At 41.3% G+C, this 23204-nt stretch overlaps 2 long non-coding RNA genes across 2 annotated transcripts in view; one reads left to right on the top strand and one right to left on the bottom strand.

Annotated features, from left to right (window-relative positions):
* LOC106975122 (uncharacterized) overlaps positions 1–23204 on the top strand; it is a 54869-nt gene that overhangs the window by 6820 nt on the left and 24845 nt on the right. Inside the window, exon 2 of the long non-coding RNA XR_008296385.1 lies at positions 1558–1741. This is a non-coding gene — a long non-coding RNA (uncharacterized LOC106975122). The remainder of the gene's footprint in view (positions 1–1557; positions 1742–23204) is intronic.
* Positions 1644–22880, bottom strand: LOC128314580 (uncharacterized). Its single transcript, XR_008296386.1, has 3 exons — positions 22686–22880; positions 14122–14230; positions 1644–1778 (listed from the first exon to the last, which is right to left on the bottom strand). It is a non-coding gene; the product is annotated as an uncharacterized LOC128314580 (long non-coding RNA).

Below are 23204 nucleotides of genomic sequence, written 5' to 3'. Positions count from 1 at the left end.
GAAGGTAAAAATTGTTGCTTCCCTTAAAGATCTGAAAGATGGATGGGTGGGAGTCTGCATCACACCTCCATTTAATTTACTGGTCTGGACGCTGCAAAATCCAGCCAGATTCTGGAAAATGGCAGTTGACTATCGCAAACCTAATTAATAGCGTCCCCAATGGCAGCTGCTGTGTCAGGTGTGTTACCTCTGCCAGAGCAGATTAGCATGGACTCAGGTATGTGACATGTGGCAGTGATCTGGCAAATCCACCCTTTTTCTATCCCTATCAAAACAAGAATCAGAATTCACATTCCTTTGGAGTATGCAACAGTTTCCATTTATAGACTTGCCCCAGTGCTGTGTTAACTCTGCCGTCCTCTGTTATAACAGAGCCTAAGGAGACATGAACCAGCTGGACCTCCCACAGAATATCACACTGGTCTGGGAAATTGGTGACATCATACTAGCGAGACCAAATAAATGAGTGGCTGGGAGTCTGGAGGCCTTGGTAATTCACATGCACTCTTGAGGGAGGCAAACCTTGAAAGATTCAGGAGCCTGCCCCATAAGTAATTTTTTAGAGTCTAGTGATCTTCGCTATGCGGGGACATCGCCTCCTCGCCATCATGCACAATGCCTGCCAGGTTGGTCTCTTCAAGTTCTAAAAGCAATATACTCCGGGGCACCTGGGTGGCTCAGTTGGTTAAGCATCCGACTTTAGCTCGGGTCATGATCTCGTGGTTTACAAGTTCAAGCCCCGTGTTGGGCTCTGTGCTGATAGCTCAGAGCCTGGAGCCTGTGTCAGATTCTGTGTCTCTGCCCCTCCCCAGCTCATGCTTTGTCTCTTTCTCTCTCAAAAATAAATAAACATTAAAAAAAATTTTTTAAGAAGCAATATGTTCCCAGAAGTACTGCTCCAACTCACTGGGTGACACAGTTGGAGGCCCTCCAGGCTGGAGGGCAAACAGCTAGCCTTCTGGGCCATACTGCTCAGCAGATCCTATGGCGTTAGGGATATCAGTGACAGAGATGTCACATGGATTTTACGTAACTACAATTGGAGAATCACAATGTGGATCCATAGGATTCTGGATCAAAACCCTATCAACTAAGACAGAGAGTTGAACACCTTTCACAAAACAGCTTTGGGAGTACTATCAGGCCCCAACCGAGGCAGGTACCTTATCATAGAACATCAAGCGACCATGACACTAGAACTGCCCCTCGTGAGCTAGGTTCTATGACTTTCTCCAAACCATAGAGTGGGATGGGCCCACGTGGAAGAGGAACCTTTAGGACTGGACGTCAATAAAACCAGAAAGCACAAAACTGCCAGAGCGGGAAGCGGGCATGTAGTTCAATCATCTGCCCCCGGTCTACACCACCCCTCCCTCAGCTGTAATGGTATGCTGGAGCCAGTTCGCACCAGCTCGCGCGAGCTCATTGTTAAATTTTCAGGAATGTTGCCATCCCGCTGACATCCCGTGGATAGCTGGAAACCGACCACAGTAGAAGTATTTCTCCCACGAAAGTGAGCCAATGCGGCAAATCACATATTTTTTTCCTTTTTTTCAGTAAGCTGGTTGTCACATATTTACCGGGACACCGCCGCTCATCTCCCCTCTCAATGATCAGGTGATGCAAGAGGGAAAAGCCTGAGACGGATTCATAAATGGCTCGATTGGGTTTGTTGGTGAAAGCTGGAAATGAACAGAGGCTGCACTGCCGCCTCACTCAGCATGGTCCTGAAAGATTAGCGGTAAGGAGATGTCGTCGCACTCAGTCAGCCACTTTGCCTGCGAAGAAATGAGAACACAGGGATTCGTGGGCAATGCTGGATAGCTTGACCATCTGGTCAGGGGTCTGGAAGCAGAGAGCTTGGAAGACTGGGGGGACAATGGTAGACAGTGAGGATTAGGGTAAAGCCATGCAGTTGAAGTGGGCACAGAGTGCGAAGATCTTTATTTCATATGCTAATGCATATCAGAGAACATCCATCATAGAAGAGGCACTAATAAACCACATATCATCCGGTGATAGACAGGCCCTCTGTCATCAGCCACTCCACTGCTTGCTTGATGGGCAAATGAATGAAACTGTCATGGTAGCAGGGATGGAGGCTATATGTGGATGCAACAGCCTGGGTCCCACGTAACAAGGCTGATCTAACTGTTGCAACGACTGAATGTCCAACCTTTTCATAACAGAAACCAGCACTGAATGCCCAGCATGATACAACTTCTCCAAGAGACCGAGAAACCACTTGATAACAGGTTAACTACTTTGGATACCCTGGCAGGGGTAGCCATTCATTTTGCGAAGAATAAACACATTTTGACGAGAATAGGTATGGGTTTGCTTTCTCTATCCACAGATCCTCAGCCAGTACCATTATCCATGAGCATATGGAATATTTAATCCCCCATTATGATATTCCACATACTATTGTGTCAGACAAAGGGACCTACTTAACATTAAAGGAAATGCTGGAACAGACACATAACCAGGAGGTACACTGTTCCTATCACATGGTGCAATACCCAGAAGTGATGAGTATGATGGGATAACTGGCTCAGAGACAACATCTTATGAAGATGGCATGCCATCCACCATAATGCGATGCACATCCTAAATAAATGACTTTGGGGGCATCTGGGTAGCTCAGTCAGTTGGGCATCCTACTCTTTTTTTTATTTATTTAATTTAATTTTATTTATTTTTGACAGAGAGAGAGAACGAGAGTAGGGGAGGGGCAGAGAGAGAGGGAGACATAGAATCAGAAGCAGGCTCCAGGCTCTGAGCTGTCAGCACAGAGCCTGATGCAGGGCTTGAACTCAAGAACCCATGAGAACATGACCTGGGCCGAAGTCAGACGCTTAACTGAGCCACCCAGGCGCCCGTGGACATCCTACTCTTAATTTTGGCTCAGTGCTGAGTGTGGAGCCTGCTTGGAATTCTCTCTCTCTCTCTCTCTCTCTCTCTCTCTCTCTCTCTCTCTGTCTTTCTGTGTTCTGTCTCTGTCTCTCTCTCTCTAACAAACAAACAAAAACCCCACTAAATAAATGACTTTTATATGGTGCTGTTTCCCCAATAGGTAGAATACATAGATCTGGAAATCAGAAGTTGGGAGAAAGAGTATCCCCACTTTCCTTCACTTCTAATGATTCATTTTGAGAATTTGTACTTTCCATTCCTGAAAGTCTGGATTCTGAATAATTAAGGGTCCTGGTTCCTAAAAGGGAATACTCCTACCATGACCGTCAACTGGGCTCTCTAAGCTCTTCATGCCAAGGGACCAGAAGGCAGGAAGAGGAATCACCATCCTGGCAGAAGTAATTGGCTTTGGTCACCAGAAGGAGATAAGGCTGCTGCTACATAAAAAAGAATATGTTTTCCACTCAGGTGATTCATTTGAGTGCATCTAGATACTCTGTTTTCTAAATTTGATAATAAATATACAAATGTAGTAGCTATAGCCTGAGAATGGCATAATGACCAGGGACTCAGACCCTTAAGATTTGAAGACCTGGGTTTTATTACCAGGTAAGCCATCAGGAGCACCCAAGATGCTGCCTGAGAGTGAGGGTAAAGTAGATGGGCAGTAGAGGAAGGAGGCAATGAGGATTCATTGCAGCATTGAGACCTATGGCAGTGCTGGTGTCTGCACCCCTCCTCACCAGGGTAGCCTATGTCTAATGACCTGCTATTATGGGAATGTAAATCTCTGTAAACTGGACCCAATTGGAAGAGCTATCCTAGCTTTGGAGTTCCCACTGGGATTGACGTCAGCCTTTTGGGGGACTCTCACAGCCACACTTTTCTCTCTGTCCAATCCTACTCTCTTCCCTTCCCTTCCATTTGTTTTGATCCCTGGAGCACTCTCTTATACATTTCCTACGTGCTCATCTCAATGTCAGTATCTGCTTCCCAGGAAACCCAATTTAAGATATTAGAGTTGGTTTCCTTATTTTCAATATAAACAACCTCCAAACACATTCTAGATGACTTGTCAGAAAGTTTGAAAGTTTCATATATTCATTCATTCATTCATTCATTCATTCATTCAACATACATTTCCTCAGTGACAACTATATGTCAAGAACTGTTCTAGATGCTAAGGCTATGGTGATAAACAAAATAGAAAAGATTCCTGCCTTTGAGACACTTATATTCCAGTGGAGAACAATAAACAATAAGCAATAAATTGATAGGATAATTTCAGACATTGATGAGTATTTTGAGGAAAATAATACAGGATAGTACGATAGAGAATGACTGAAAATGCTACAAGGGAGTATATTGAGAAGGTAGCTAGGAAAGACTCCTCTTAGAAGTTGCACTTGCCAAAGCAAGAGGGACTCAGCCTTTTTAGGAACTTGAGAAGAATATTCCAGACAAAGAAGTGTAAGGAAGGAAATTATTATGAGTGTGTTAACAATAGGAAAAGACCAGTGTGGATGGAGGTGGTGACCAAGAGAGACTGGGCTGAGATGAGCTCACTGAGATAAGCAGGGGCCAGATTGTGTAGGGCCCATGGGTCATGGTGAGGAGTTTGGATGTATTCCAGCCTATTTCTGTTCTACTTTTTAATAAGTCACTTTAGCTACCATTTACCATTGGAGAATCAACTATGGGGAAAAAGGCAAAAATGGGAGCAGGGAGACTTGTACCGAAGCTGCTGAAGTAGCCCAGGTGACAAGTGATGGTGACTAGACCCAGATGATGGCAAAAGCAGGCAAGATATAGTTGGATTTGGGTTCTCTTCTTGAGGCAGAGCCAACAGGACATGCTAATGGGTTGTCTCAACAGAAGGTTGAGAAAGGAGAAAGAAAGAAGAATATGGGACATCTGATCAACTGGGTTTATGCTGGAACTATTTATTAAGGTGGGTAGGATTGTGATGGGGAGTCGGAGGGAATGAATTAAGAGCTCTATTTTGAGGGGCACCTGGGTGGCTCAGTCAGTTGAGCGTCTGGCTCTTGATTTCGGCTCAAGTCATGATCTCATTGTTCATGGGTTCAAGCCCCATGCTGGGCTCTGCGCTGACAGCATGGAGCCTGCTTGGGATTCTCTGTCCCCTTCTCTCTTTGCCTTGCCCCACTCACACTCTTTCTCCCTCTCAAAAATAAGTAAATAAACATTAACAAACTTTTAAAGTGTTCTATTTTGGTTGTGCTGAGTTTGAGATGCTTATCAGACTTCCAAGTGGAAATATCAAGGAGGCAGCTAAGCCTACAACTAAACCTTAAGGCTGGGGATATAAGCCTAGGCGTCATCAGCATAGAGATGTTATTTGAAAACATGGAACTAGGTGAGATCATTCCTCCGTGAGTAAGAACCAGGCCCTGGAATCTTCCTGGTGTCCTTTCATCTGCCAGAGAAGGCAACGGAGGAGAACCAGCCATCAAAAACAGGCCCCTTAAAATAAGAATAGTAAACATCTCGAGAAGAAAACATTCCATGTTCCTAGGAAGCCCAGTAAGGTAGGCAGGACTTTGGCTCTATGATTTTAATTCTCTGGATGTTTCGCCTATATCTATTACATCATGTGGCAAAAGATACTTTGCAGATGAAATTAAGCTCACAGACTTTAAGATAGGGAGATTATCCTGGATTATGCTGGCAATCCCAAGGTAATCAAAAAGGCTTTAAAAATGGAAGAGGAAGGCAGAACAGTCAGTCAGATTGATGTGATGAAAGAATGTGATGAGATTCAAAGCATGGGAGGGAGCCAACCCTCTGTTGCTGGCTTTGGAGATGGAGGAAGGGGGCAATGAGCGAAGGAATGAATGTGACCTCCACAAACTGAGAACAACCCTTAGCTGATAGCCTGCAAACCAAACAGTTCTATGACCACAAGAAACTGAACTCTGCAAATATTCTGAATAAACAAAGGAACAGATTCTTCCCTAGGGCCTCCAGGAAGGAATGCAGTCCTGCTGACACCTTTATTCTAGCCTGGTGAGTCCCCTGTCAAACTTCTGTCACATAGAACTATAAGATAAAGTCTGTGGCTTTAAGCTGCTAAGTGTGTAATAATGTGTTACAGTGACAGTAGAAAATGAACATTGAAATAAGATGGCACAGATATCTGACCACTGGCTTTGGAACGATGGATCCCATTGATGACCTTTATATGAGCTGTTTCTGAAAAATGGTGGGGATAAAAACCCAGACAAAGGGGTTGAGTGAATGAGAGATGAAAATATATGACACAGAGGGATAGGTAAAGCCATGAGTTTTGATACAACATCCAGACCCCAGAGAAAGTGTTCAAGCTGGTAAAAAATAATATTGAGTTCCACCAGCAAGAACTCAGACCACCTCAGACTGGCAAACAGGCCTACTGCCAACATTTAAGGGATCTGGATCAAGGATACAAATGAATGTTCCTGGCCTGTGGTATGCACACCTTCTCTCCCTTCCCTTCATGGACATCCCAGCCCCACTGTTATGCCTCCTGTCCAGGTTCCCAGGGATAGGGACTCCAAATGGCCACATTCCCTTGGCCCTCTAGACAACTGACCAAGTGGGTGAATACTGGCTCGAAAAGACCCCCGGTGGATCCCTGAGTGGCCCAGGACTCGGGGTCATAAGAACGATCATAAGATCTGGGCCATTCAGGGCTTGAGCCCTGGTTCCCTGAGTCTAAGGGAGACCGTGCTCTAGGCTCTAGTATTTTGTACCAGAGTCTCCCCCTCTCATGTCAACTTTATAAACACAGCAGCAGAAAGCTCAGGGTAGCACCTTGTTACCAGCCCCATACAGGTACGGGATTATTTGAGAGGCAAGTAAGATGAATGGAAGCCTAGAAAGAAAACAGGAAGGAGAAGACAATAAGGAATCAGGCCCACCAGACTGAGAAACGAGAACAGCAGCCACATCACCACAAGCTGGTGGTGCTTAGAACTTAGTGATGGGGACAGTTTCTCTTCCGCTCCCAGCTTTACACACTTTTTAGGCAATCTTCCTCATAGAGAAGTACCAAGGAGGAAGATTTCACCATTTCCACCCACTCAACGAGAGCCTTATCCCCATGAGTTCATGTTTCTCAGTTGGGTGGGGTTAATGAGTCTTGTGTGACCCAGAATTTTGGTTCTTGTTCTCTTGGATCTGCCTGCCCACCAATGGAGTCTGTTCCCTTCCTCTACTCCTCCTGTAAATGGCCAAGAAGAACACCCACACTGCTCTTGCCCCCATTTCTCCACCAAGAGGAGGAATGCCTACAGTTACCCAGCTGTGCGACTTCCATTCCAAGAGTGAAGAGATTAGCCTGCTGTCAGTCACAGGTCTGAGCTACAGTTAGTGGTCAGTTCTCCAAAAGCCAATTTTCTAAAAGCCAAAATTCACCAAAGGCCAATTCACTGAATGGCTCAGTCTTCAAAACCTCAGTCACTAGAAATTTCATGTGGGTCTTTCCTATATCTTCTGTGCTCCTTCTTAACACATTCATGCCTTTCTCCACCTTCTTAAACAGGATTATTCTTTTAATGCCATTGCCTACTAGTTTTATCATGTGTATTATTTCTGGGTCTGTTTTATTGATTCTTTTTCTCATCATCATGAGTTATATCATTCTGCTTCTTTGCACGTCTGGTAAACTTTCATTAGATGCAAATACTATGAATTTTGTCTTGTTCAACACGGGGTATTTTTTGTCCCTTTAAATATTTTCGGGCTTTGTCTTAGGACACAGTTAAGATATTGCGAAGGAATCTGATCCTTTCAAAGCTTGCTTTTATTATGCTTTGATAGTTAGGTCCTGAAGGGTCTTTACCCTGATAAAGCTAGTTGTGGGATTGCTCTGCGTGATCCTTTCTGGTGGTCTCTCACTTACATGTGGTCTTCTCATATACATTGCTGTGGCCTGAATGTTTGAATCCGCCAAATCCATACATTGAAACCCTAACCCCAACAAGATGGCATTTGAAGGTGAGGTCTTTAGGAGGTAATTAGGGCTAGATGAGGTCATGAGGGTGAGACTCACATGATGGGATTGACACCCTTCTAAAAAGAGGAGGAAACACAGGATGTTTTCCTATCTACAAGCAGCACCAAGCAAGACCACCTAAGGGTATGACCAAGAAGAGGGCCCCCTCACCAAGAACTTGACCAGGTACTCTGATCTTGGACTTCCAGCCTTCAGAACTATGCAGAATAAATGTTCATTGTTTAAGCCACCCAGCCTATGGTATTTTGTCACAGCAGCTGGATTTCAGTAAGATACACACGTACTGATGAGTGCCAGGCTGAAACACTCAAAGGGAACCCTCTGTAGGTCTTCAGAGTTCTCTCCATGTGACTCTTTCCTCTCTGGTGTGCCCCCACACATTCTAGCTGCCTTGACCTCTTCAGACACTGACTCTGTGCTCAGGTCAGAGGTCACTCTGGTTGGACGCTCCTCCCTGAACTGCAGCTGAGAAATTCTCTGTGGGCAGTAGGCTTGGGCAATCTTAGGGTTCACCTTGTTTGTTTTCCTTCTCTGTGCTGCCTGTTGACCAATGGCTGAAACCGTTCTTTTGTATGTTTTGTCTAGTAATTTCATTGTGTTGGGAGGAAGTTAAATCTGGATGCTGGTTGTTTCATTATGGCCAGGAGCAGATGTTAGTAGACTATGTCCGCACTGTAGCCTCTCAGCATATGCTCCAATATCTGGCAGGGAAAGTCTTCTCTCATTTTTCTTCTTTTCAAAAAATTCTTGGCCATTTGGGTCCCTTTGTCTTTCCTATGAATTGTATAACTAGCTTACTAAGTTCCCTTAAAAAGTCCTGTTGGAGGGCACCTGGGTGGCTCAGTCAGTTGAGCATCCAACTCTTGATTTCATCTCAGGTCATGATCTCACTACTCATGAGATCAAGCCCTGAATCGGGCTCTGCACTGGGCATGAGGCCTGCTTGGGATTCTCTCTTGCCCTCTATCTCTGCCTCTCCCCCTCTTGTGCTCACTCGCCCCCCCCAAAATAAAAATGTAAAGTGAAAAAAAAAAGTCAAGTTAAGATTTGAATTGGGATTGAATTAAATTTATATATATATATATTTTTAATTATATTTTTTATTTTTTAAAATTTACATCCAAATTAGTTAGCATATAGTGCAACAATGATTTCAGGAGTAGATTCCTTAGTGCCCATTACCCATTTAGCCCATCTCCCCTCCCACAACCCCTCCAGCAACCCTCAGTTTGTTCTCCATATTTATGAGTCTCTTCTGTTTTGTCCCCCTCCCTGTTTTTATATTATTTTTGTTTCCCTTCCCTTATGTTCATCTGTTTTGTCTCTTCAAGTCCTCATATGAGTGAAGTCATATGATTTTTGTCTTTCTCTGACTAATTTCACTTAGCATAATACCCTCCAGTTCCATCCACGTATTGCAAATGGCAAGATTTCATTCTTTATGATTGCCGAGTAATACTCCATTGTATATATATACCACATCTTCTTTATCCATTCATCCATCGATGAATTGGGCTCTTTCCATACTTTGGCTATTGTTGATAGTGCTGCTATAAACATGGGGGTGCATGTGTCCCTTCGAAACAGCACATCTGCATCCCTTGGATAAATGCCTAGTAGTGCAATTGCTGGGTCATAGGATGGTTCTATTTTTAGTTTTATTGAGGAGCCTCCACACTGTTTTCCAGAGTGGCTGCACCAGCTTGCATTCCCAAAACTAAATTTCTATATTAATATGAGATATAACTGATACCCTTACACTTACATATACTTTGCCCTTGGATGGGACAAGGTAATATCATAAAATAACACATCTTACCTGCTGGATGCTGTCGATGGATTAGAAAGGGAGGATGTATGATATGACTGAAGGGTACATTTGAAAACCTAATCGAGGGCATGCTGGCCAATTCAAGACCGATAAGCTAGAAAGAATAGGAACTCCACTGGATGAAAATATTAAAATTCTCAACATCAGGGAGAAAGCGTGATCTCTCCCTAGACAGTTTGTTAAATGAAACAAGGTAGAGAGCAGTATATACAATTCTCTACCACTGAAGAAAGGGGAGATACACAACACACATATACACATACTAGTATATGTACTCAGGTGCATAAATCTACTTACATTTAAAATTGGAAAGTTAATTAGCCGTCATAGCAGTTTTAAATGACTTCCTCTTAGGGGAAAGAGTGAATAAGCAGACACAGAAGCTGGACTTTTCTGAATATGTCTTGCTTTTAGATGTGACTTTAAAACCATGTATCTTTTACATAGTTACACATCCAATTTAAATTTTTAACAAGCAACCTCTGAAAACTGAAAGTAACCAAATGAACCCAACCCACCTGGAACCAGGTTGGTGGCACAACTATACAGAGAGAACCTACATAAAGTGATTTTTAAAGCACAGTAATTTGATAGCCTGTCCCTAGTGAGATATGCCCTAAGGGCAAGAAAAGAATTGCAAAAACTATCTTTGGCTGCTTTCAGAAATCTTGTGTTTTAGAGGTAGTGTGGGGGCGCCTGGGTGGCTCAGTCAGTTGAGCGTCCGACTTCGGCTCAGGTCATGATCTCACAGTTCGTGGGTTCGAGTCCCAGGTCGGGCTCTGTGCAGACAGTTCAGAGCCTGGAGCCTGCTTCAGATTCTGTGTCTCCCTTTCTCTCTCTGCCCCTCCCCGACTTGTGCTCTGTCTCTCTCTGTCCCTCAAAAATAAATAAACATTAAAAAAAATTCAGAGGTAGCATGGAGATGGTTATTTTGAGGCTGTAGTGTATGCAGAGTGGCCTCAAATAAACAATCTTCTGGGATTGTTAACAACCAAATTTTTTCAGTATGGAAAAAAGGAGATCAATAGTTAAGTAAAAATCTTGTAGTCTTTAATTTGAATTGAAACTGTTAATAGGGTGGCTGGGTGGCTCAGTCGGTTAAGCATCTGACTTCGGCTCAGGTCATGATCTCAGGGTTTGTGAGTTCGAGCCCCACTTTGGGTGAGCCCTGCTTCTCTCTCTCTCTCTCTCTCTCTCTCTCTCTCTCTCTCTCTCTCTCTTTAAAAAAAAATGTTTTTTTAACTTTTTTAACGTTTATTTATTTTTGAGAGACAGAGATAGAGCACGAGGGGGGGAGGGGCAGAGAGAGAGAGGGAGGCACAGAATCCAAAGCAGGCTCCAGGCTCTGAGTTGTTAGCACAGAACCTGATGCAGGGCTCGAACTCACAAACCCTGAGATCATGACCTGAGCCGAAGGCCTACTCTTAACCAACTGAGCCACCCAGGCACCCCCCCCCAAATATTTTTTCATGTTTATTTATTTTTGAGATAGAAAGAGAGAGACACAGAGAGCAAGTTGGGCAGGGGCAGAGAAGGAGACATAATCCAAAGTAGGTTTCAGGCTAGCTGTCAGCACAGAGCCTGACACAGGGCTTGAACCACAACTTATGAGATCATGACCTGAGCCCAAGTTGGACGCTTAACTGACTGAACCTCCCAGGTGTCCCCTCCCTCCCTCTCTTTCTGCCCTTCGTGGGATTCTCTTTCTCTCTCTCTCTCTCTCTCTCTCTCTCTCTCTCTCTCTCTCTCTTTCTCTGCCTTTGCCCACTTGCTCCCTCTCTCTCTCAAAAAACAAAAGCTATTAATATAAATTCATGATACCTGTAATCTGATAAATAAACACCATTTTCTACTCTGTCCACTGAAAAAGTCCAGAAACAGTGACTAAGCCCGGTAACGTCAAATGCCCGGATGGTGGTCTCATTCCATTTTCTCTAGAAGGCAGCAGTGTCCCTGGGACTACAGCCAGGACAGGTCTAGACCCCCTGCTCTGAGCACCTGAGCTTCTTTTCCTCTGATATGACCGCAAAGATTCCCAGGGCTGTGTGCAAAGAACTCGCCAGGCAACCTGAAGAGGCTCCCAGAGGCTGCTGAAACAAAATTAATAACTATAATTGAAACACATCAATATTTTAGGCCCATTAGTTGTTAACAAAACAAACACACTGAACAAAACTCAGGGGTCACCCTTGGAGGATTCCAGGAAACCAGCTCTTCTGGAATCAATCCTTTATCTTGTTTTCCTGCATAACCTGTACTCCAGGTACCCAGGTGGTTGTAAAGGACACTGCATCTTTGTAGAAGAAACTTCCAAAGCTGCTCCAGTTGATGATAAAGAAGGAATGATGGAATTAAAATATCCCCTTATGGGACCCCTAACAACTCAATGGATAGAAAAGTGCTGAGCAGCAAAGAGAGGCAATCAGACATCCTGTGCCACCCTCTCTGCAGAGGATTTGCCAGAAAATTGAACCTGAGTCTGATCAGACTTCTAAAATCTAACCACCAATATACAGAAACTACAGGAGACAGAGGAATACATTAAATGACACCAAGGAGGTGCAATTATCAAAATTCAGCCTAGGAAAATGCTGCTAAACAATCTATTTTCTTCAATAAGTTGCAAGAACAAATATGGCAGGGGGAGAGTCCACAGATTTTAAAAAAAATTAAAAACCAATCATCCCCCAACTGCAATTTATGGCTTTTTTATTTTGCTCCTGAGTCTAACAAGCAAACTGAAAAATCATGAGATAATTGGAGAAATTTAAACAGTGACTAGACATCTAATTCTATTGAGAAATTTTTAATTTTTAAAATGTGGTAATACTTTCTTTCTTTATCATTATTTATGTATTTTGAGAGAAAGAGAGAGAGACAGAAGATGAGTGGGGTAGGGGCAGAGAGAGAGAGAGAGGGAGACACAGAATCCAAAGCAGGCTCCAGGTCTGAGCTGTCAGCACAGAGCCTGATGCGGGGCCCAAACCCACAAACTGTGGGATCATGACCTGAGCCGAAGTCAGACGCTTATCTGACTGAGCCACCCAGGCGCCCCGTTGTTTTTTTTTAAAGAAATACTTTAACTGTTACAGATTTTAAAAATATCAATTCTCGGGGCTCCTGGGCGGCTCAGTCAGTTAAGCATCCAACTTCCACTCAGGTCATGATCTTGCGGTTTGTAGGTTCGAGCCCCGCGTCAGGTTCTGTGCTGACAGCTCGGAGCCTGGAGCCTGCTTCGGATTTTGTGTCTCCCTCTCTCTCTGCTCCTCCCCTGCTTGCTCTCTCTCTCTCTCTCTCTCTCAAAAATAAATAAAAACATTTAAAAAATTAAAAAAAATAAATATATCAATTCTCCCCCTCAATAGACATAACACAATTCCATTTATTATCTCAATATCTTTTTGAGGGGTGGAGGGAGTTGGATAAGATTATATCAAAATCCATAGGGAAATATAAAGGCCTGAATAGCAAAGACAACTATGAAGAAGATAAATAATGAGAGAATTGTCTTCAACTGAAAGCTGCTATAATAAAAATCACTGTAATACAACCAGCCCGGTATTGGCATAAGAGTAGACAAATCAGTGGAACACAAGAGCGGATCCAAAAATAGATCTCAATATATATCTTAATTTAATATGTGACAAAGGTAGTATTTCAATTCTATGGGAAAGAATGGTTTATTTAATAAACAGTGCTGGCGTAACTGGCTGTTCATCTAGAACAAAATGAACTTGTGTCCCAATTTCACAAGTCCAAAAATAAATTTCAAGTGGATTAACAACTTAAGTGTAAACAATAAATCTTACAAGAACATTTAGGTGACTGAATGCAAATCTAGGGGACAGAGAACACCTTGTAACTAAACTCAGAAACATGGAAAGTATGAAAGAGAAACATTTAATTATATAGAAGTTAAAAACACTCTTATATGGTGAAAGATACCATAAACAAAGTTAAGAGTCAAAATATGTATTTAGAACAATATGTGCAATGCAGGTAACAGATAAAGGGTTAATATTTGTTAAATGCAACAAATTCTTACAAAGTGATAAGAGAAAGATAAACCCTTCCAATTTTTAAAAAGGGCAAAATGTATAAACAGGCAATTTACAGAATAGCAAATCCAAATGGCTAATAAACATATGAAAAGACAGCCAAACTCACCAGCAGTCGGGAACTGAAAATTAAAATAATAATGAGACATCACTCTACACCCACCAGACTGGCAAAAAGTTAAAAAGAGTGATATTATCTACTGCAATCTCATGCATTGCTTGTGAAAATGCGAATTGTTATTGCCTTTTGAGAAAAAAGACTGTCTCGCGGCATCTATAAAAATAAAGAATCCACATACCTTTTGATCCAAGGATTGCACTCCTGTGAATGTAGCCAGTAGAAATAAAAGAACCAGTACAGAAGGGTATATGTAAAGTTGTGCACTGCAGAATTATAGTGGCAAAAACCTAAAAACAAAGTGAATATGCACCCATAAGGAAATGGTTGAATAAACTGTGTATCTGCATCACAAAATACTATGTAGTTACTAAGAAGGCGTTAGAACTACTCCCTATGAATTAGAAGGATTTCTAAAAGATGTTGAGAAAGGCTGAGGATTGTGTGCAGTATGGCTCCTGTGACGACTAGTATATATGTATAAATGTGTATGTGTGTGTAAAATGTGTATATTTGTACACAAACTTCTCTGTTGATGATTTTGTGAGCCTAGGGGAAAAACGTGGAATGTTCTATATAGGGTTGTTAACAGGGGTTATGCCAGGTTGAGGGTAGGGGAATGACATTTGGGTAGATGTAAGAAGGATAAAAGAAAAAAAAGCTGATCTAAATTTTTTTTAAGTTTGTTTTTTTATTTTTGAGAGAGAGAGAGAGAGTGAGCGTGCATGCACACACGCTTGCATAGGCACACGCACGAGGGCTGGGACGGGGGCAGACAGAGAGGGGAGAGAGAATCCCAAGCAGGTTAGATATAACTAGCATTATATCTAGATCTAGATATATATACACAAACATTAATATACGTTGACATATTTATATTAATGTACGTTAATATACATTATTAATATATTAATAACATTAATATACGTTATATATACGCACATATATATAGTGTGCATGTGTGTGTATACGACATATATTAAGGGAAAAAACTAAAGTTGGATCTATATCTACATATTTGCAGGGTGTCCATAAATGTTAAATTTTAAAAAGCTTGCAATGTGTGTGGTACCGTTCTGTTTTGTCAAAACAAAGCGCTCGCAGGCAAACCTTTAAAACTGTGGGCTGCACAAACGCTTGTAATACTGAATGAGCCATGAAAAAGATGTAAAGGGATAAATGCCAGGTTGTTAACATTTGTTACCTCAAAGGGGATTGAGATGGGGATGAAACGGTGATTCACTTATTCTTTATATATCACGGTACTATTTTACTTGTTACAATGGGCTGTCTTGCTTTGTATGTAACTTGAGAAATATCAAGCAGAGAAAAAAAAGAGCAGCCATATATACGTATATATATATATACACATATATATATACGTATATATATACGTATATATACACGTATATACGTATATAATATATATATACATATATATGTATATATATATATATATATAGGGGCCTCCATCTAGAGAATACTATACCATTCATTCATCACCATATATACTGAGCTCTTCTTTTTCCCCTTAAATAAAGTTTCTTTATATTTTTAGCCCGCTGACATTTTTGTTGTTACCATTGTTTTCTTAATCAGGAACGAGGGTTTAAAGTTTATGAAATCTTTTTGGCATCTGTTGAGAAGATCATCAGGTTTTTTCTCCCTCCATCAATTAATGTCATTTTTCTCTTCCATATCTATACTGTCCCATGTAGTGATCTTTTTCAGTCTCTTGGCTTTAAACATTGTACACATGCCAACAACCCCCACATAGATCGCTCCAGCCCAGACTTCTCTTCCATACTCCAGTGCTTGAGCGCTCTCGCTCTCGCTCTCTCTCTCAAAATGAATAAACTTAAAAAAAAAAGTGTATTCAGAATTCCCTCTCTCCCCTACACTGTTCTCCCTGCCACTGCTCCCATTTCATTGAGATTAAAACCCAAGGTCCGTACAAAGGCTGCACAACCCAGCTGCCTGTGACCTCTCAACTCCATCTTCTACTCTCCTCCTCGCTTACTCTCCCTAGCCATTAGGCTTCCTTGAAGTCCTTAGACCTTGACAGGCGCACCACTCCCATCCTGGGTCCTTCACACTCACTGTTCCCTTTGCTTTGAATGCCCTTCCCCTAGGTAGCTGCTTAGCTAACTCTCTGCTCCTTCTCAAAGAGGCCTACCGTGACCACCTTATTCAGTATCTTTGCCCCCATCTACTTTTTGTTTCCATGGCGCTCATCCTTTCCCGGCATGCTGAGACGTTTGTTAGGTTTATCTTTTATTGTCTGTGTCATCTCACTAGGACCTACGCTCCAAGAGGGCAGGCATCTTGTTTTCTTTTACTGATGGGCCTAAATGCCTAGAATAGTGCGTGGCACATGACAGATGTTTAGCTTGTAATTGGTGAATAGAAGAATGAATTAGTGAATTGCATTAGGTCTGAGCATAAAACTCCCCAAAACCAGTCCTCTTAATGCTGCAGTTCCTATTTTGCATGTGTTTTGAACTGTGATGTTCTGCGGGATTTTTTTTTTTTTTTCTCTGTTAAATGTAACCCCTTTTGGGGCACCTGGGTGGCTCAGTGGTTAAGCGTCTGACTTTGGCTTAGGGCATGATCTCGCGGTTCGTGGGTTCGAGCCTCCCATCGGGCTCTGTGCTGGTGGTACAGAGCATGCTTGGGGTTCTCTCTCTCTCCCCTCCTCCCCCCCACCCCTTCCCCACTTGCACTGTCTCTCTCTCTCTCTCTCAAAAATAAATAAATAAACTCTTAAAAAATTTGTTTAAAAATATAACTCCTTTTGCTTTTTTCCTTTTAGAAATAATTCCAAATGTCTGGCTCATTAATGAAGCTTCCTGTTATTTCCCCCACATGGTTATAGATTTATTCTTCTTAAAAGCGCCTCTACAGTGATTTCATAGAATTTGGTGAAAAAGGAAAGGCAGATGTGTGTGCTCCCTCCCCCATCCTTGACCTCAGAGAATTGGTAGTTTGTTAGTGTGAGTCATTCTCTCCCAGTCTGAGTAAATGTGATAGACTGGAGTTACTGGTGACCCTGGCAACACAATGTAGCCTTGTGACGCCTGGCTTGGCCAGCAGCTGCTCCAGCCCTTGAAATGTAACACTGCTCTCGTTAACCACATCTTATAAAGTTTTTTGTTTTGTTTTCTTTTTTTTAATTCAGAGAGGAAATGAATTGCATAAATGCTAGATAATAAAAATGAGGTTCTAATGCCTGACACCACATTTCCTTCCTACTAATCAACTCAATCTTAAAATCAAAGATATCCACCCACATCCTTAGGGAACTCATTGAAAATCTTATGCAGCTGAAGAACTTTCTAATCTCCTTTTGCCATGACTCTACGAGTCAATTAAAGACTTTTCAAAATGTAAAATATGCATTTTTATGTCTGTTTTCAAAATCACTAAAGACCAGATTTTGGCCATTGATTTATATGCTGAATATGCCTGCCCTACGAAAAGAACTTTGGTTAATTTGAGAGTTTGGGAATGTGCTAAACTATTTTTATCTAACTTTCCCACCAGCATAGCATTTCTAAACCACAGAAAAACATACTTTTTGGTCCTTCATTAAAAAAAAATTATATTCTCAATGCTTGTGATTCTTTGCTTTTATGTAATTTCATGACTATGTTGGATTTGAAGGGACTGTGAGCCTATTTGTCCAAAGCCAAACATGAATTAATACAGATCACAAAATCACAAAGCTGTGACCAAAATTACTATTTTTTAAGAATGTGACTTGATCTTTAACTACTAATATCAGCCAATACTGAGAAGAGACTTTGAGTTGTCAGCTGAGTCAGTACCCCACCTGTCAACATCCCATCTATCAACTAGATAAACCAGTTTTTCCAGATCTTTATGTACAAACTGATAGGCACATGCCCTTGGCCTTCTGCTAAACCCCCACCTTTCCCTTACTTTCCCCAGGATTCTCCAAATAAGAACTCCTGTTTGTAAATCATTGGTATAAATGATTTCCATTTTCTTGGGAAAACCTATGAGAATGGAGGTCCTCGTCTTGTTTGGGATTTTGTTCCATTGTTGTAGTAGGTAAATTTTGCCTTGTGTTCATCCAAAATGTATCTACTTCACTGTAAACTCATTTTCTCTCAATCAAAATTATTGGACATGGAAAATCATTGCTCACATCCTCTGTATTATTCTTGGAGACAATGCACAAGTTCTCTTTTTGGTCTATTTAAATTTTTACTTGGGAAAAAACAGAAAACTACTTTTCATTTCTCATCATTTTTGGATGCTATTCAGCAATTCCATGTGATTATTAAAATGTGGTGGCCACAATGGGACCCCATTTACAAGATCTCTGCAGAAATGGTAGCTTTTGAAAGACTGAAACAATAGGAAAAATGAGACAGGAAATGACCGATTTAACTGTCTTCGATTTTTGGATTTCTTACCATGAAAAAATATTAAAGCTGGTGGGGAAAGTATTTGCATCACATAGAATGGTTAAAAATTCACATCTCTACGATCTAAAGAATTCACTCATGTTTATGAAATTCTGCTCCTATATAAGATCCAATTTTTAATGAACTGGATTTTAATGAGTTCTACTCATTTGTTTTGTTTTGTTATTTTTAACTAAAACAGTCTTTTTGAGTAACACCAAGACTCTAGTAGATACACGAATGGACAATACGGTGTTGGCCAATGCTCACTCTTCCTCAGTATCTAGTTGACATGTCATGTCTTGGAACTCCCCAAAAACTCCCACAGAAAGTAAGCTTCTCTTCAAACTCTGCAATCCTATATTCTATAGCACATTGTACTGCCCTTGTTATAGCAACCACTGCATTAATCTGCAATTACTCATATAATTAACAGTATTAGAAATGACCACCTGATAAGTCGTCAGAGCAGGGACCGTGTCTCTGCCTCATTATCTTTTCATTATGTAACACGGTGTGTGGTACATGCAGTAGGTGCTTCATAATTGTTTATTGAATGAATTAGGTTCCTGTTAAAACAAATGTAAGCAGTAATTATAGAATTATAGAAAGTATCTCCCTCCCCAAGCTCTTAATCAAAGAGATGCAACATAATGCACTATTTTCATTATTTTTAAAAATGTATGTATATTAAAAAATATTTTTTTGAGATTTTTAAAAAATGTTTATTCATTTTTGAGACAGAGAGAGAGAGACAGAGCACAAGCATGGGAAGAGCAGAGAAAGAGGGTGACACAGAATCCGAAGCAGGCTCCAGGCCCTCAGCTGTCAGCACAGAGCCCGACGCAGGGCTTGAACTCACAAACTGTGAGATCATGACATGAGCTAAAGTCGGGTGCCCAGCCAACTGAGCCAACCAGGACCCCCGAAAAATATTTTTTTAAGTTTGTTTACTTTGAGAGAGAGACAGAGAGACAGAGAGTGTGAGCATGAGCAGGGGAGGGGCAGAGAGAGAGAGAGAGAGAGAGAGAGGGAGAGGGAGAGAGAATCCCAAGCTGACTCCATGCTGTCACTCTGCTGAGTGGGGCTCGAACTCACAAATGATGACATCATGACCTGAGCTGAAGTCAAGAGTCTGATGCTTCACCTACTGAGCCACCTAGGTGCCCCTTCGATATTATTTTGTTCAAGAAGACTTTATTTTTTAAAATATTTATTTATTTTTAATTTTTTAAATGTTTGTATTCATTTTTGAGAGACAGAGAGAGAGACAAAGCTTGAGTGGGGAAGGGGCAGAGAGAGAGGGAGACACAAGATCTGAAACAGCTTCCCCCTCTGAGCTGTCAGCAAAGAGCCCGACATGGGGCTCAAACTCACAAACAGTAAGATCATAACCTGAGCCAAAGTCAGATGCTTAACCTACTGAGCCACTCGGGCACCCCTAATTATCTATCTATCTATCTATCTATCTATCAAGTTTATTTATTTTTGAGAGACAGAACAGAGCACAAGCAGGGGAGGTGCAGAGAGAGAGGGAGACAGAATCTGAATCAGGCTCCAGTCTCTGAGCTGTCAGCACAGAATTCGATGAGGGGCTTGAACCCACTAACTGTGAGACCATGACCTGAGGTGAAGTTGGAATCCTAACCAACCGAGCTACCCAGGCGCCCCATTATTTATTTATTTTTGAGAATACAAGCTGTAATTAGATCCTAGATCTAGATCATGACCTGATCATGACCTGAGCTGACGGTATACGCTCAACCAGCTGAGCCACCCAGGTGCCCAAGAAGACTTTAATACATTGATGGACATGTGTTCTTTTTGCCTAGGAATTAAAAAGATATGAAGATTAGTAAAAAGATATTAAAAGGTAAGATCCTGAAGTGGATTTATAAACTTAGTGTGATGCCAGTCAAAACGCAAGAGTTTTTAAAAACATAATGTAATTATTCTGATGTTCATCTAGAAAAACAAACAAGAGAAAAGCCAGAAAAAAAATCTGCAAATCAAAAGAAATAAAGAAAAGAAATAGCTCCATCAAATATTTACATGCTTCATTAAATTGCAGTAATTAACATGCTATGAACTGATGTGGAAACATATCAGTTTCCATGATATGCAACTGATATGGAAAAGATTCTATTAAGTAAACAGAATCGGAAATTCAGAAATAATTGGACATTCAGAAACGATTGGAAGTATGTATAAACATTATTACATGGTAAAGTTAGCCTCTCAAAAATAGTGGTGAAAGATGGCCTATCCAATAAAGTATGTTGCAAAAAGTGGAAAGCCTTTTGACAAAAGTCATCTGGATCTCTACATCATCTCTTTCACAAGGAAATTCGTTTAAACTCTCAACGAAATGCCACAACAAAAACCCTAGAAGAAAACATGAGTAAGTTAAAAAAAATAAGTTTGGATGGGGAAGGCCATGCTAGGCGTGACACATTAAGAAACGATTAAATAAAATTAATTATTTGAATACTTTTTTAATCCTGAAATTTCCACGCAGCAAGAAAAAGCCCACAAAAACAAATCAACAACAAAAAACCTTCCAGAGATAAAATAAAGAAACAAACAAAAAACAGAAAGAATCCTACATGACACATGAATGACTAACCTCTTTAATATGCAAAGAGTTCATACTAATCCATATGGAGAAAATTAATGATCCAATAGAAAGATGGGCAAAGGATAAGAACATAAAATTCACAGGAAAGAAGTAAATGGCCAATAAACCTATAAAAAGATAATAAAAGGAGTATCAGAATAAAGCAATGATGTTACATTTCTTACCTATCAGATTAGCAAAAAAATGTTTTTAAATTGATGGCATACAGTGTTGGTAACAGAGAAGGGAAACAGATGCTCCCAAAATATCCGCGAAGGACGAAAAATACACGATATACTTGCAAGGGCAATTTGGCAATATTAATAATAAAACTTAAATAAGAACAAACAAGCAAACATTGGAGTGCCTGGGTGGCTCAGTCGGTTAAGTGTCTGACTCTAGATTTTGGCTCAGGTCATGATTTCATGGTTCGGGAGTTCGAGCCCTACATCAAGCTCTCTGCAGTCAGCACAGAGCCTGCTTTGGATCCTCTGTCCCCCTTCTCTCTGCCCCTCCCCAGCTCGCTCTCTCTCTCTCTCTCTCTCTGAAAGTAAATAAATAAACTTAAAAAAAAAAACAGGCAAAAATATATTTAGGGATTTTTGTTGTCGTAGCACTGTTTGAAACAATACTGCCAGATACAACCTGAATGTCTATCAATAAGTAATTGATTAACCAAATTCTGACCTAGCAATGCCACGGATTTCCATGCATCTCAGATAGAATGTGCTAGAATAGGAGGATACAGAAATGTGTCTGTTATATCATTAATTGAAAAGAAAAGCAAATTCAGAAGAGTGGTAGAATACTATCCCATTTGTTTCTTAAAGTTCATGGATAGCACGTATGCTTTGCATGCATTTATATCAAAGCTATCTGGGAGGATACATAATTTATTAACAATGCCTACTTCTGGAGACAGGACTGAGAGGAGAAAGATATGAGAGACTTTTACATTTTACTTTACACTCTTATTTTTTATGAGCATGCAGTATTTTTGCAGTCGAATTTAAAAACACTGCAAAATAATGCTCGGGTTTTACATAGCAGTCATTAGCGGCAAAACCCTCTGACAAACGGTCTGGCAACACATGGTGAGCCACAGAGCTGGGACTGGGATGAGGCAAAGGACGCACTGGTCTTGGGCGCAAAATTTAAGGGGATAGCAAAAAAACTCAGTAGTCGAGGTAAGAGATACTTTAATGCAACATTTAAAAAAGATCAAAGTTAATGCAAAAAAATCTATCGGGGAACGGAATGTCAAAAATTTAAATGAAGTCCTTACAATTGCATGACTGGCCTTACCTCACTAGAATCCTGGTCCCTTTGGATACTGCCTTTATGTAAAATATTGCTATTTTATTAATGTTTATTTATTTTTGAGAGAGAGCGCGCGCAAATGGGGGAGGGGCAGACACACACGCGCGCGCGCACACACACACACACACACACACACAGAATCTGAAGCAGGCTCCAGGCTCTGAGCTGTCAGCACAGAGCCCAACGCGGGGCTCAAACCCACGAACCGTGAGATCCTGACCTGAGCCGAAGTCAGATGCTTAACCGACTGAGCCACCCAAGCGCCCCTGAAATCTCTTTCTCTTTTTTGAAATAATTATGCATTCACAGGAAATTGCAAAGATTATATAGTAGTCCCCCCTTATCTGTAGTTTCACTTTCCACGGTTTCAGTTACCTGCGGTCAAATGCCATTCGGATGCAGAGATCATCCTCCTTCTAACACATCAGCAGAAGGTCAACAGTAAAGGGTGCCTGGGTGGCTCAGTCGGTTGAACCTCAGACTCTTGATTTCGGCTCAGATCGTGTTCCCAGGGTTGTGGGATGGAGCCCCCTGCTTAAGATTCTTTCTCTCCCTTTGCCCCTCCCCTGCTTGCGCTCTCTAAAACAAACAAACAACACAACGGAACAAAACAAAAACAAAAACAAAACAGTCAATAGTGGTGGTAGCATAGCCCACCCATGGATGCCAAACCCCCCCCCCCAAAAGTCAGGGTCGGTCTAATGCTACATCACATGAGTACACTGTTCACCTCACTTCATCTCATCGCATAGACATTTTATCATCTGACATCATCATAAGAAGACGGGGGGAGTACACTACAGTAAGATACTTTGAGAGAGACCATAGTCACGTAACTTTTATTACAGTATAACTATGCCATTTTGTTATTAGTTATTGTTAATCTTTTACAAT

Source organism: Acinonyx jubatus, chromosome B1, assembly GCF_027475565.1.
Source record: "Acinonyx jubatus isolate Ajub_Pintada_27869175 chromosome B1, VMU_Ajub_asm_v1.0, whole genome shotgun sequence".
NCBI lineage: Eukaryota > Metazoa > Chordata > Mammalia > Carnivora > Felidae > Acinonyx > Acinonyx jubatus.
The sequence above is the reverse complement of the archived record's forward strand: the minus strand, read 5'-3'. Positions and strand labels throughout refer to the sequence as shown.